This window comes from Panonychus citri, unplaced genomic scaffold (assembly GCF_014898815.1).
Source record: "Panonychus citri isolate SS breed McGregor unplaced genomic scaffold, ASM1489881v1 Contig00049, whole genome shotgun sequence".
Taxonomy (NCBI): domain Eukaryota; kingdom Metazoa; phylum Arthropoda; class Arachnida; order Trombidiformes; family Tetranychidae; genus Panonychus; species Panonychus citri.
Window position 1 is genome coordinate 422,376 of NW_026515454.1, and position 14,154 is coordinate 436,529.

Sequence of the window (14,154 nt, forward strand, 5' to 3'; positions counted from 1 at the left end):
CAACTCGACGTGTGTTTCCTTGTCAGTGATCATTTTCATCATCTTCATCTTCATCTTACATATCATCATAATCATCATCAATTCATGGAAGAGGCTACAAAACATTTAGTAGACCCACTGAGCTAACTGAGTGCCAACGAGCTGAATATGTAAATTAAGGTAATGTATTTTGTTTTCATGATAACCCAGGGAATCTTTATCATCATTCCTGGCAGAGGGTAAGATGAAAAATGATGATGATGATGATGAAGAGCTAGAGGATGAACAAGATATCATCAAGGATCATCATTATCATCAAGGTATATAAATAAATAGATACACATTAGAACAACATATTGCAAAGTAAAAAAGATGAGGATGAAAATTAAGATGATGATGTAAGAAAAAAAAAGTTGCAACGGTAAAAAAAATTGAGAAATGAAGATAAAAGGTGATGCGTATCAAAGTCTCATCATCTTAAGTTGACGAAATGTGAGAGATGATGATGATGATGATGATAAAAAACCCTCAAAATGATGTTAAAAAAAAGGAAAACTTTTTTTCTGCAAAAATTGTTGCGTTTTTTTTGTGGTAACAATTTAAAAATAAGCAAAAGTTAATTGACAGAGTTTTGGTTTATGCTTTTACTCCGTGCTAACGTTCAGGTATCCCGTCAAGTTGATGATGATGATGCTGGAAAGATGCAGATGAGGATGATGAGGATGATAAAGGTGAGGGAGCAAACAGGAGAAAAGGGTACATAATGAGCTTTTCGTTCATCATCTTCATCTTTAAACGTTTGTTGATGTTGATATGTTGTTGTAATATAAGCAAACTCAGTGAGAATCTGTGGTTATCATATTGAAGATGATGATGATCATCATCAGGATGATGAGATGATCACGCACTGCAGGAGCCTCTTTTTTACATCTCTCTCTCTCTCTCTCTCCCTCTCATCATCTTCATCTTATTTCTGAGTTTTTTTTCCTTCTTCTAACATGATTTTCTCAACATGAATTTCCGCTTTGATTTAGAAATTAATCAATAGGGAATGTAAAAGACTCAGGTAATCAGAAGATAATTTAAATTGTAACAATTGTAGTTAAAACTAATTGTAAAAAAAAATGCACTTTCATTTTTGTTTCTTGATCAGTTGATTGTTTTCAACTTGAATTACCAATCAAAATGATGTAAATATGTTTACAATCAAATAGGAAACAACAATCAAACTTATTGGTCAAATTGGTCAGTTCACTAAGGTAATCAACAGAAATTTGTAACATTCGATTTGATTTTTCAATAGTAAATTGTGATAGAGGTGATTGACTCGAGTGGACAATTAACTAATTATCAGTGTTGTTGTACAAAGTAGAAAAAAAACTTTTTTTTCTTAATTTGTTTTCAATTAATCTGAATTATATAATGAATGAATCAGTTACTACAAGAGTAACAAGTTGTAAGGTGGTTCAAGAAGAGTGAGAGGATCATCATCATCATCATCATCTCCATCATCTCCATCATCATCAACTAATTTGCATTGACTAATTACACTTTTGTGGTTCCAATTTTTTCACTTCATCTGAACAGAAATGAGAAAAAAAATGAGAGAAAAAATTTTCAAAAAAAGAAACTTTTTTTTCCACCTCGAGCAAAAAATGAACTTAGAACTTTTTTTCTTCACCCTCCCTCAATTCAGTTCAATTCATGATGATGATAATGATGTAAAATCAAGTAATCAGAATTAATTATAATCTAAACCACAGCAGTTAATCAATTCTGTGGTTTCTCAAATGGTTAACAATTAAAGTCCAACCTAAAATTGTTCATTTATTGATGATACAAAAAACAAAGGAAAAACTTTTTGAAAAGGTGAAAGTTTAAGGTTAACCAACAATTAACAATTATTATTAATGATCATCAGTCCAAGTCAAGGTTAAATGATTAAATTGTTGGACTAATCATCATTATCATCATCATCATCATATAATTATAAGGTAAAGAAAAATAGACAGACAATTAAAAGATTGTACTAATCAAAAAAAGAAAAGGTAAAACCATAGATGAAAAAATTTACCTTCGAAAAGGTAAAAAGTTTTAGTTGTTTTTTTCTGTTCTAATAACAATTTATCTTACTAATCATGTTGAAGGAAAAAAGATTAACAGAAAAATGATTACGATTTAGCCTAAAGGTTAATCTTAATCTATTGTATCATCTATCACAATCAATTGACAACAACAATTAACTAAACAACAACAACAACAACAGACATTGGAGTAAAAGTCTGACCATTGACACAATAGTAACTCCAAGGTAAATATTGATACGATTTGATTACCATGATATTCACATGTATGAAAATCAGTAAATTATCAGGACAATCAACACAATTAAAGAGGAGAAATACAATGAAAAAAAAGGTAATAAAATTTTGATAGAAAACAATATGAGAAGGAAAAAAATGATTCCATTTTTTGTTGTGGTTTCGAATTCATTGTTATCAGAACTTTTTTTTTTCCTTCTCATGTAAATTTCCTATTCTCAATAACAAAAGCATTTAGTGTAAAGGTGTAAGTCTATTTATATAACAACAAAAATGTTTATGTAAACATTGATTATCATCATCATCATCAACATCGTTATAACATCATCTTTTGTAAGAATCAAATTGATACCAACAAGTAACAGTAACAATTTTTTTCCTTTCAGGATAATGATTGATAACATGATGATGATTCTGTTTCATCATCATCTTCAGGCTATTCAGTATCTTCATCATCATCTGTTTACTTTTTGTTTGTTTGTTTTAAAATATACTTTCAATTGAAAGATTTGTATTCCAAGCCCATGAAAACAACATTGAAATATTATCACGCAAATATAAAGATGATGATGATGATGATGATGAAATAGACAAACAAACAAACATCAACAAAAGGGAGAGTAAACAGTAAACAAATACACAGATGATTTGATGATGATGATGATGAAAGAAGATGAGATTTGAACAAATGATTGGTTAAATGATGAAGAAAAAGAATGAAGAAAATTTAAAAAACATTCTCAGTAGATTCCTTTTCATAAATCAAGTGAGAGGAAAAATTTTCATCCAAAAGTTCAGTAAATGATGATAATGATTCTCAGCATTTATCTCTTATTTTTTTTACTATTCTAAGTTCATTCCTGCTTTTGATCTCATGGTTCTTATTCAGGATAATACCATCATTATCATCATGACCTCGTTCACAATATTACACCAATCGGTTTCATCTTCATGACATATAACAAACATGTAAACACGAACATGGATTCATAACAATTTGGACAATATCTTCATCTGTTCACAAAACAATCCTCAGGTTTCAGGATGATCATGAGAGAGACACCCAAATGTGAGGATAACATGATCATCATCATCTCTTAGGTTTTACCTTAAGGTTCAATATAAGATGATGATGATGATGATGATGATGATGATGAAGCTTCAATAGTCACATAGATTTTTTTCTCATTTTTGTTTAGCTTGAATCTTTTTCCTCTGACTCTAACCATCAATCAAATAGCATCTTGTAGGAACCATAGGGAAGCAAGAAACACTGAAATCTCATTCTCAATCATCATCATCACCATCAACATCAACGGCATCATTTCTTCATCTTCTTCCTCTCTTTTTTCATCATCATCTATGATGATGTTTTCCCTTCTTCTGATGTTCCAGGTCTACTGATCAACCAGGAAACCCGATGCAAAAACCTCCGAAAGTCACATTTGATCCTCTTCGTTTTCACTCCAATAGTTTTGATACGGGTTTTCCTAAGTAACCAAGGGTGATGTTAGATGATGATGATGATGAAAAAAATATAAGAAGACCATGGAGATGTTGGTTGATGTTGTTGCTTTTTTGCTGGTGGTTCTTATCATCTCTATTGCTTTCTGATATTTTCCGATGGTTTTGATTACATCATGACGAGAGAAATGTTTACATATGATGAGAAGATGATAAATATATGCTTTCTTTCATTTTCTCTTTCTGTTCTTGGCGGATTCTCTCTCTCTCTCTCTCTCATATCATGCAGAATAAATTCTAACCCTTATTTACTTTATCATTTTCTGATGTCTTGTTCATCATTCTGATCATCAACTCCCCTTCTCATGTCAGCATAATTTGTAGATTATTTCATCTCTCTCTCTCTCTCTCTCTCTCATCTTTTCCCATTTTTTTGATGGATGTTGAATGTTTATGTATAGATAATGATATACATATTTAGAATATGAAAAAAAATTTGATCTCCTCCTGATGGTTTCCGCCTCCGCCTCCTACTTCTTGTTTTTCTTGCTATTGAGAGAGATGGAGAGCAAGAGAGAGAGAGAGAGAGGAGGTCGGTAGGTGGGATGCAAGGTTTTCCGCTGAGTAAACTGTTGCTTAAGGTGGTGGTAGTGGTATAACCTCATGTCTCTCCCTTTACCACCCCATGGCCTCCTCTTTTTACTTTTATTATGTAAAGGTAACGCTCTGTTGGCAATTATTATGCAATATCTTTGGTTAGTGAGTCTGTCAACACGGAAATGAGATATTATATTTATATCCAACGATTTCTCTTTTGTTGTCATCATCAAGATGAAGATAAAGATGATAAACTTTACTAATCTTTTAACAAGAGATCAACAACAACAACAACAGAGGACCTTTAGCACTCTCCCTCCTCCCTCTTACCTCCTTATCCCAACCCCTCACAGTTATTATTACATGTTACTAGTAATAAATGATAATTGGTATCTCCATGTATCATATAACAAATATATTATATTATCATCATCATCAACACATTCAAACAGCAAGAGTCAACAAAAAGATTACATCATTATCAGGTAAAGTTTTTCCTCTTTTTCACCTTTTTTTTGTTGTTGTACAAAAACAAAACAGAAACAAATTCAATTCAATGAAAATCAAATAAACAACAACAACAAGGACACACACTTATTACATCAACCTAACGGTACTTTAGAAAATGGTAGAAAAAAAATACAATCGAATGAATTAAATCAAGACTTTGATGAAGGAAAATTAGGTTAGAAAAAAAAGAGAGAAAAGAATTTGAGAAAAAGAATTTCTTCATGAATGGGGGAGGAGGTCAAAGGTGTAAACACATTCGAAAGACAAGGTTATCATCCATTCTCATCATCATCATCATCATCGAGATGAGGAAAGGTAAAAGAAAACTATTAGATATTAAATATATAATATCTATTATCTAATGTTGATTGTTAAGCAACTGCAAGTTGACGGATGATGATGATTGTGTTGGGCTTGGAATATATAAGAATTGGTTGAATGGTGAGCGGTCAGTGGTCAGCGGATAGTAAATGGATGATGGAGGAGGTGGAGAGGGAGGGATGATGGTGTAAGATAAATAAATTGATGGTTGAAAATGAGCAACGTTATTTATGTTCCGGTTGTTTTGCTTGATTACCACTCAAGTTGAGAATTGATGAAAATGAGTTTACTAGTTTAGCTTCTGTTGTGTGTGTTGGATGAAAAGACTAACACGCTTTTGATCATCATTTTCATCTTCATCTTCATCTTCATCTTTAATTTCATCATCGCCATCAATAGGTAATAAATAAGAAAATCAAAAATTGTGACTTGTTGTTTGATGAACGCGTTTACCTTTTGCTGTTCAGCTTGTTATTATTACGGCGATGATGTTGATATATAATTGTAATTATTTTGATTGTTGTAGAAAGAGGAAAAAAATCAAAGTAATTGTTGTAATAAGGTTAATACACTAAAGCTAATATTGTTGTATTGATGGTCATTTTGAAGATGACCACCCAAGAATCAGGTGATTTCTTCAATCAAAAGTTTTAAATTTCAGTTAGTTGATTGTTTATCGTTGTTGTTGTTGTTGTAAATTGTTGTAATGATTAGTTGTTGATGATTAACCTTTAGTTAATTTTTTGATTTTTTTGTTCACTTTGATTCTGATCTTTGTAATTACTACGATGGTGATCATGATGAAATAAACATCATCATGTACATATATGATAACTGTTTTTCGGGTTAGTTAATTAACGTTAATTCATTTGCAATCAATTACACATCAACATCATTATGAAATATGATTTTCTTGTAAAATGTAACTAATAAGTGTCACAATTTACAGGATCCATTACTAATTGATTATCTAATCAACAGTAATTTTAAAAATCAACAGCTTGAAGTAGTTAAATTGTTCATCATCATCATCATAATGACCAGTAAATGAAATATCTTCAAATTTAAGTGTTGATTGGTTACTTTTTTTTTCTCAATTTACACTTTATAATATAAATTGTTAGAGAGATGTAGTAAAGTCTATTAGTTAACTAACAACAATTAACTGGGTTGATAAACAACAACAACAAAACGAGGGACAAGAAGCAGCAAAAAAAAGCACAATATCTAATCTGTCAGTCAAAACACTTATGATATAATGTTGATGGTTATTTTAAATATCCTTGGAGTTGATTATGATGATGATGATGATGATGATGATGATGGTGAAAGTGAAAAATATATAAGGATGAAGATGATGAGAAGTAAAAGTTTTCACGGATCATTGGAAGTAAATTGATGGCAGAGTAACAGGAGAATCACAATATTGACCATTGGAAAGGAAGGGAAACATTTCTCAGGAAAAATGAAGGAAAATAAAAGCAGAAAATGATGATGTGGATGAAGAAGAAGATGAAGATGATGATGAGTTATTTCATCATTATAAACACACACTTACGACTACTTACAGTTAAACCGCTAAAGTCGTCGGATAAGCTAACAGTTAACAAGGTTTTCTACGCTTAGATGAGAATCGGTTGAAACTGTTAAAAAGTCCATGGAATGTGAGTTGTTTGTTTTTCTCTTTTTCTTTTTGTAGAATTTGGAATTTGGTTTAAAAAAATTCATCATCATCACCAATGGATTTTTCATCTTCGTCTTTTCCTCATAATAATCATCATCATCTTCCTTTGGGGGGGGGAAGAGCTTCTTTTTCCTTGGCTTTTTCCTTTTTCGATTCCTTTTCCTTTTCCTTTTTCTGGATCTCCCATTGAAAAGTGAATAACCATTTGGGCTTGTAATCGGTAAATTACATCCTAGGAATTTGAAACACTCTCTCTCACTCTTCATCTTCTCTTTCTTTTTGTTCTGTCATCACCAAGAGGGAGAGAAAAATTATCTCTCTCACTCAAAAAGAAAAAATATTCTTCATTTTGTCTTTAAGTTTACATTTTTCTCCAGCAAACATGCAATTGTTTACATATCATAATTTTTTTTTTCTCTCTTCTTCAACTATCAATGTGAATTTGTTTCCATCATCATCAAATTTTACATCATCAACTTTGATCTTGTTCCTCTCTCACTTAACAAGTCGAAAATATTTCCACGCGTGCAAATGTTACGCAAATTTACATTGCAATTGGATGGAAGATGATATATAAAGATGAAGAACAAGGTTGAGTAAATATTTGTAAACATGAAGAAAATTTGATGATGAGAAGATGCAAATAATATTTTTACGGATTTTTCTTCTTCTTCTTGGTGATTGAGAACAAGGAACAGAAGAAGAAGAAGAAGAAGCAAAAAAACACAGCAAAAAGATGAGAGATGGAAAATTGATGATGATGGAGAGAATAACGTAATATTAGAGTCATTACATCAAGTCAATTCCATGTAAACATGTAATAATATCAGTTCTATGTCTATGGTTCAATAGACTACCTTGTGTGTGTCTGTTTTATTCACATAGACACTCAAAATCAAAAATTCTTTATACTCTAAACATATACACAAACACACACAGAGAATCAACAACAATTTGCCCAAAATTTACACACTTAACTTGATATATATTATAATACACATATAATAGAGGATGAAAAAAAACCTCTTTTTGGCTGAATTTTTTTTCTTCTCTCTTCAACAGCAAACAATCATCCGATCGTTGAAGCATGTTGACCAATATCAACACACTGAGAGAGTGAAAGAAACAGAGAGAGAAAAACACAATTGTGAATATGTTTATCCAGTATAATAGCACAAATAATAAACCATAATTTCCTATTGTAGTTGATTGTTGATGTCCATTGGGATAGAGTTGACAACACTTTATACAAAGTGTAACACACAAAATTATCCATCAATTGTTTGGTCAACAAGATGAACACACACACAAGGAGATAGAAGAGAGAGAAAAAAAAAATAAAAGAGAAAAAAATAAAAGAGAATATCAAAAATGATAGAGAGAAATAAACACAATGAAAGATCAATATTCTTCAATGAATATTCATATTGTGATGACAAGGAACGTGAAAAGATTATGATTAATTCGATGGTAGAGAAAATAAATTACTCCAATTTGTGACAATTCTAATTGTTTGATTGTAATTAATTTCGATAAACATGACAACTCAAATTCTCATCTCTAGTATCCTTAAAGAAGATCAGATAATCTATCGGATCCTAAATATCGATAGAAAAAAAATTCTTTTCTCTTTTGTTTTTACAATTTTTTTATTCTTTTTCATTTTTGTTCAATTGTTTTTCTTTTATCCTTTGCATCTGTTTTCATCTTCATGAGAATGTTCATGTTCTTCTTTCCTTCTATTTGGTGGTTCTGTGAATGATGTTCATCATTTCCATTCGTAAAGAGGAATAAGTTTTGAGAGAAAAACATTGATAACAAACATAAGAGATTCATTAAGGTGGATTTTTATTGTTACTGTTATTTTTTTTCTTCTCTTTCTTTTCTTTCTTTTTGCTGTATTGCTCTTTTTTCTCCTTTCCCTTTTTTCTCTTTCTATTATATGTGTGTAGTAGTATTACCGTTATTGTTGTTGAGAGATGAAATGAAATAGACCATTGGTAATAAAAGAGGATGACCATAGTTTTATCCTCTCAAATCCAATGATAGTCACCTTCAGTGAATTGGTCAGTTTATTTCATCCCATTCTCATCTTTATCATCTTCATTTCTCTTACTTTTTCTTCATCACTATCATTTATTTTCCCTTCTTCACTATATCTCTCTCTCTCTCTCTCACATGGAAACATCTCTACTCTATTCCTTTTGTATACTCATCAACTCAATTGTCTCTTCTTCATCATCATCAATATCATTTCTCTCTCTCTCTCTCCTTTTGCTTTTCTCCTTTACCACTAAACAATAACAGCTTATAAACCTTTTCAAAATGTTGATCATCACTTGATCACTTGAATTGGTATTGCTTTCTTTCTGTGTCCATCATTGGTTTAGATGATAAGATGATGGTCAAAGTGATGATTTTACAGAGAAAATTATTACATAACAATCATGTAGAACAATTTAAAGTGGAAGACTGAGGGAGAGAATATGATAACAATTCTATTCTCCCTTGAAACATTTCTCCACATACCAAGAGTGTAAAATGTAAATTGTCATTTGATTTATTATTTTCACCTTCAGATGAATTTCTGCAATTAATTCCTAAGTAATTGTAACAATTTACATATATAATATTGTTCTAATTTCGTTTTTTTTTCTTTTCTTTCCTTTTCTCTTCTCTTTTTCCAGGAAACTTACATGTCAAGGGAGATTGGAAAATAATCTGAATACTAAAACTGTGCTGTTCATTTATAAATAAGTTTCGATATTGAATATGATACTTTTTTCTTGAATCAGATGAAAGTTTAAGCAAATTGCTTTAAGGTTAAGGGCTTGAGAAATGTTATTGATGGTTGATGGAACAACATACACACACAATAGTCAAAACGAGTAAGCAACAAGCAACAATCAACCAACTATAAACATAAATTGCTTTATATATAATACATATTAAGCAGAAACTAGCAAACTGGATAAAAGGGTGTGAAATGGCCAAGGGAGATGAAAAATCGCGAGAAAATGGTGAATTAATACGATGAAGCGTAACAAAATTTTGCTTCTCTCTCCCTCTTCATCATCTTGATCTCATCATCATCATTAACATCATCAACTTGATCTTCATGAATTACAAACACACTTTTCGGAAGTCAGAAGAGTAAAGCTTGATAGAGATTATCAAAGAGAGAGAGAGAGAGAGAGAGAGAGAGAGAGAAATAGCAAAAGAGGTAGAAGATAAAAATGATGATGATGATGAACCATTTTGTATACATGACACAGAAGATGAGGATAGATTGAGAGAGAGAGAAGAAGATACCAAAGATGATGATAAAAACATTGAGGGTACATCGTTTGGGCACGCATACCCTCGGGAATGAATTTACAATTTTGCGGTTTCATTGAGATTGATGATTAATCATGTTTGATGTGAGCCAAGTTGAACTGAGATTCAGATCCATGGTTTAACTATACTGCAACTTCAACTATCAAATATATAACCAAGGAAACAAGAAGATGATGATTTGGGATTGCCTCACTATCTTTATCATCTAACATCATCATCTTCATCTTCATCTTTTATCGTCATCTTTTTTTATATCTTCTTCATACATCGTCCTCCATCGTCTCATCTTCTTCTCATCATCATCTTTTTTATCAACTTCTTTTCCTCCCCGATTGAGGTGAGAAACCGACTGAGAAAAGGTTAAAACCAAACCTTTTCCAGATTTTCATCCTCATCTTTTCGCCATCATCATCATCATCATTTTCATTCTCATTCTCATTCTCATTCTTTTTTTCTTTTTCTCTCTTTTCTTTTAGGATCATTTTATAGGACAATATCTTGAGGGCTTGAGTTTTCCCTCTCTTCATCTCATTCATTTTTGAGAATCACTCCTACCTCCATTGAGTATCTCTCTCTTGCTCTCTCTCTCTCGCTCTTTTTTCCAGTGATGATGTTGAATGTCAAAAGCAGAAAAGAAGGAGAAAAAGATAAAGAAGCAACCAAAAGGAAGAACAACATTCCATTTAAAACATAGCAGGGTTGCAAACAATCACCTTGACCAGTGCTACTGATGATCATCTTCATCCACCTTATCCTCATCATCATCAACGATTTTATTTTTCTTCATGTTCAGATGCTGCTCATGTTGAATATTGTTATTACAACACCAACAAGAACATGAAAAAAAAACCCTGTAGGCAGATCAGAAAATGTGTAAGAATCTGTACCTTTATTACAAGTTACATTTTCTCATTTTCATTTAAAATTAACTGATTCACATCTTTAACAATCAACAATCAACCCACAATAGTGATGGTTTTTTTTCCTATCACGATTAGTGTTGATATTATATAATTTTCATCATGTACCAACAACATGATATCAGTTGTAATAATACAATCAAAGGTTAAGGTTTGTTTTTATGGATCAGTCTCTCTCTCTCTCTCTCTCTCTCTCTCTCACTCACTCTTACATTAATTAACTAACTTGTAATCATCATCATCGTTTTAATGAACTTTTTTTTCTCCTTCATGAATCAACTTATTATCTTATTCATTGACTGAATTTTTCTCTTTTTTATTTTATTATTTTCTCAGGTTCATGACTGTTAATGATGATTAAGAAAGAGGATGATGATAAATGCTCAAGCTAATTTTGACAATATTCATATTGGATAATCAACATGGTCATCTCATCATCATCATCATCGTAGGAGGATAAACAAAAAAGTTAATTGTCAGGGTAACGAGTTAAATACATTGATGACCAAGAATATTTCATCATAATAATCAATTGGATATCATTAATTATACTTGACTCCTTCCAGTTACAATCAAACGCAAAGACATTGAGAAAGAAAAAAGTTTGTTTTGTCTTATGATGATAATGGTTAAATTGTCACAGCAAATTGATCATCATAATCATATAATCATCATGATGATCAATAGGGAAAGAAAAATACTAACTGTAAGTAGCTGAGAGTGAGAGTTGATGTAAATTGCTATTATTTTATTTGATTTTTTTTTCCTTCATGATATTTTATATCATATAAATATATAGATTCCTATCAGGAGGATTCAATGGCAAAGGAGGAAAAGCAAAGTATCAAGTCATAAATTCAAGGAAATGAACATTCAACAAGACATTTTGTTACTATATTTTTTTTTGTTCTGTGTTGATATGTAATATCTATGGCAAAGAGACTAAATCGCTTGGTAACAAACATTACATACGAATATGAGAACCGATGGATAAAGAAGATATTATATCAAAATGATTCTTAAAAAGTCATCATCATGGAATCATCATCATCATCATCATCATCGTAATCGTCTTCCCTTCCGTTTACTTGATTAATGATGCTACTTTATTTAGACTGGAAGATAAATAATATTTCAACAATCATATCTTATTATATATTATTGTTAACGGATAACTTTGACTTCCTATTGTCTTTTGTTATGATATATAAATAACAAGCAAAAAAAGACAATAAGATAATCATCATGTCCAATTTTACAGTTATTTAATTGTTACCTTAACAAGAGACAATATCTTGTTGTTAAAACGGTTAAACAGAAAAGTGATTAAGATGATTACTTTATCTTTGAAAGTAATCAAAAATGATTGTTAAGTTTATCCGATAGTTTTGGTTTAGGTTTGTTATTAGATCAATTTAATTCAATTGTTATTAACCTACCTGATCTAAATAAGATGATGATAATGGTAATGATGATGATGATGATGATAAAGAATCCAAGTAAACAACAAAAAAGTGATCAGAATAACGATGATGATAATGATGATTATTTAGATTCTGTTGTTGATATAATTACATCTAATAGAAAGACACAAATATCCTTCATGTCAACTGTCGATGTAAATTTCCTATTCTTGCTTAGTAACTATTGAAATGTCAACACATCAACAATTGTTGTCGATGTTGTTGTTGTTGTTGTGTTGACATGAAGAAAGAGATTCAAGAAGAAGAAGGTGAAAGAAAAAAAAAAGAGACAGGAAGTTGGAAGAATTTGATGATCATCATTATCATCATGTTCTGAATACTATTCAATCTATTATTTCACAGGAAAAAGACGAAGGGTGGTTATGGTGTAGGCGAAATCGGGAAGGAAGAAGGAGGCAGTGGAAGGAGCAAGTGAATCAAAGCCAAGGCGATTAATGATCAACATCCAACAACATCAACATGAAGCTCATTTAAAGGTTATAACACTATGGGTTTGAAGGTGTTGAAGAGGCAACATTATCCCTGATGATGATGATGATTCTTCAATGGAAGTCAGCTCTTTTTATCTGCTTCTTGTGTCGTTATTCACATGGAGGGATGAGGATGGAGAGACAAAAAATAGCAATAATGATACCTGTCAAGATAAGAATCAATCCTTTTCTTGTAATGCCGGATGCTGAGGGTTGACTTGAAGTCTTTTTTTTTGCTTCTCCATCATGTTGATGCTTGTTGCCTTAATGATGATGCTTTAGATGGACATGATAAAATACTGTGAGTAAAAACTTAAATCTCATTTTACTTTCTCTCTCTCTCTTATCTTTTTACCTCATCAATTCTTTTCTTCATCATCTTTTTCCTCTCTCTCTCTCTCTCCTCCTCTTTTCTTCTTCTTTTTTTTGCTGCAATCTTCTTCTTCATCTTCATCTTCATCACTTTGACTTTTTGTTGTTTCTTTTTTTCTTCTTTGCGTTTCTACCATCAGATTAACTTGCATAAACTTTACACCCCTGTTAAAATATCACTTGCAATCAGTGCGTCAAAAGATAAACATTACAACAATTTACAACATTGACGAAGTGTGTCTTACATTTACTATGACAAAAACACGAGGGATGATGAAAACGATGATAATCTTTCATGATGATCAGCCTAATGATGAAAGCCTGATGCCTGATTACAGCTGATGATGATGATGATAAAGAATCCAAGTAAACAACAAAAAGTGATCAGAATAACGATGATGATAATGATGATTATTTAGATTCTGTTGTTGATATAATTACATCTAATAGAAAGACACAAATATCCTTCATGTCAACTGTCGATGTAAATTTCCTATTCTTGCTTAGTAACTATTGAAATGTCAACACATCAACAATTGTTGTCGATGTTGTTGTTGTTGTTGTGTTGACATGAAGAAAGAGATTCAAGAAGAAGAAGGTGAAAGAAAAAAAAGACAGGAAGTTGGAAGAATTTGATGATCATCATTATCATCATGTTCTGAATACTATTCAATCTATTATTTCACAGGAAAA

General features: G+C 31.2%; 1 protein-coding gene and 1 long non-coding RNA gene across 11 annotated transcripts in view; one reads left to right on the forward strand and one right to left on the reverse strand.

Moving 5' to 3' along the window:
- The window catches only part of LOC128385504 (LIM/homeobox protein Lhx1-like), a 52,253-nt gene that overhangs the window by 16,924 nt on the left and 21,175 nt on the right, over positions 1-14,154 (reverse strand). The gene's annotated exons all lie outside the window — the stretch shown is intronic.
- On the forward strand, positions 8,090-13,807 carry LOC128385509 (uncharacterized). 10 transcript variants are annotated; one of them, XR_008324774.1, is made up of 8 exons: positions 8,090-9,419; positions 9,564-10,552; positions 10,692-11,286; positions 11,472-11,616; positions 11,702-11,841; positions 11,935-12,753; positions 12,962-13,390; positions 13,602-13,807. It is a non-coding gene; the product is annotated as an uncharacterized LOC128385509 (long non-coding RNA). The 10 variants fall into 10 exon arrangements; XR_008324776.1 differs by having other exon boundaries at positions 10,692-11,088; positions 11,186-11,286; positions 11,472-11,841; XR_008324772.1 differs by having other exon boundaries at positions 8,090-9,480; positions 11,472-11,841.